The 2,117-nt window shown below is 52.0% G+C and overlaps 1 pseudogene; it reads right to left on the bottom strand.

Moving 5' to 3' along the window:
• Nucleotides 1–610: 610 nt before the first annotated feature.
• LOC146339821 (ferritin light chain, oocyte isoform pseudogene) lies at nucleotides 611–1,342 on the bottom strand (annotated as a pseudogene).
• Between the last annotated feature and the right edge of the window lie 775 nt (nucleotides 1,343–2,117).

Below are 2,117 nucleotides of genomic sequence, written 5' to 3'. Positions count from 1 at the left end.
AATTCCAGTGAATTCAGCCCCCCAGAATCCATGGCGGAATGGAGCAACACACCCCGCCACCCCACAGAAGCCCCGGGAAACAGAGCCTACCTGACAGCGGCTCCAGCTCCAGCGGTGGCTCCGGTGGTGGTGGTGGTGGCAGTGGCTCCAGCGGCAGCTCCGGCAGCTCCAGCCACTGCCGGGCTGCGGCCACAAATGGCGGCCGCTACACCGGCCGCCATTTGCGTCCCTGGCAAGCTGTGATAGGCTACATAAGTATCTACATAGCCTATCACGGCTCAGGGATGCAAATGGCATAGCTGCTGCCATTTGCATCCGTGTCTTTAGCCGTGATAGGATATGTATCAGCTGCCCTGCATTGGATAAGAGGTCTCCTCGGACTTCAAAGGAAGTTGGAGGCGACCATCTATTTCAGTAGGATTGAGCCCTAAGGCTGATGCCTTAACTGGCATGCCCCGTAATCAGTGATGAAGTTGTACAATGTCACAAATTTTGCTTGCTTACAACTTACCTTCCATGCACCCAAACTTTCCCTGATTTTTTTATTTTTTATTTCATTTCTATACCGCCCAATAGCAGAAGCTCTCTGGGAGGTTCATAAAAATTTATTTTTTTTAGTGCTTAATGCCAAGTTTATTCAATGCCAATTACAGACAACTCTTCCCTCCCCCAGAAAGAAACAAAGATGGACAGGGGTGCAGAGGATCTTATTTATTGAGCAGCCAGCTTTTGATACAGGCTGAACAAGCCACCAACACATTTGGACAACAAGGCAGCTGGGGCTGGGAGGGAGACAGCACCTCAAGGCTCCATCGCTGGACTCGCCCAGGGTGAGGCACTCAAAGAGGTATTCACCAAGGCCTTCCTCACCGGCACGCACATGCTTCAGGTTGGTCACGTGGCCACCCAGCTTCTTGATCAGCTTCACCTCCTCATTAAGGTAATGAGTCTCCAGGAAGTCACACAGATGGGGATCTGTATGGTGCATAGCAATTTGGTGCAACTCCAGCAGAGCCTGGTTCACACTCTTCTCCAGCTGAAGGGCAATCTCTATGGCAGCAGCTCCATTCTTCCATTCATCCTGATCTGTTTTTTTGATATCCTGCAGGACAACTCTACCCCCACGGTGGTTTTGGAAAGTCAAGAGCTTCTCCGCTTGCTCATGCTTCTCCTCAGACAGGTGCCAGAAGAATGACAAAAACTTGGAGAGAACCACATCGTCTCAGGTGAAATAGAAACCCAAAGACAGGTAGTTGTAGCTGGCACAGAGCAGCTGGTTGACCAAGCAGTTCACGCCCACTTCGCTCTCAGCGTGGTAGTTCTGGCGGATCTGGGAGGTCATGGCGCAAATCGACTTCGGCTGGGCTGGCAGACTTAGGACTCAAGGGTGGGGCAGCCATGAAGCGGTTCTTCTTTCAGGCTCAAATCCTGATGGGGAGGACAGAGTGCCTGGGACTATCAAAGACGCCCCACGTTGTCCTGGTCCTGTATTACCTTATGAAGCACCTGAGCCATACTGTATGTCAGGGTGGACACTGAGCCCATAGAATCCCAGAGTAGTTCTGATTCTGAGGAAGAGCAGTCGCTCCTGGGAGAGGAGCGCGCTCCTCTTTCCCAGGGCCCACAGCTGACAGAGATTCTTCCCACCAGCATTCCTAGATTAGAAAGCAGTCCAGGGAGTGACCGAGCAGAGATAGCAGACTTGGTGGATGCACGACGCAGATGCAGAGAGCAGCGCCAGATGGAGGGCACGGAAAGGAGGCGCAGTGCCCGGTTGGCGCGCAAACAACGGCTGCGCCCCGAGGATCCAAGGGAAAAGGGGAGGGACTCTCCCTAGTCCTTAAGTTCAGGGGTCTGCCAGTAATTCCCTTTCAAACGGGGACCAACTGTTTCAACTTAGGGCATAGGTACTCTGCTGCTCAGATCTAGTTGCTACCTGTAGAGTTGTTAAGTTGTAAAAGAAGAATAAAGCTTTGAAAGGAATCCCTTTGTCTGTGTCTGGACTTGGTTACTGGATTAGACTGAGAGAGGCCTCCAAGGAGCCCTTGACACTGTATTGCTAGAGGAATCCTCCTGTGAGTTGAGCCAGGCCTGTTTGTTGCTCACTTCAGTAGCTG

Source organism: Heloderma suspectum, chromosome 7 (assembly GCF_057233095.1).
Source record: "Heloderma suspectum isolate Gila_16-S chromosome 7, 16-S_ref, whole genome shotgun sequence".
Lineage (NCBI taxonomy): Eukaryota > Metazoa > Chordata > Lepidosauria > Squamata > Helodermatidae > Heloderma > Heloderma suspectum.
The sequence above is the reverse complement of the archived record's forward strand: the minus strand, read 5'-3'. Positions and strand labels throughout refer to the sequence as shown.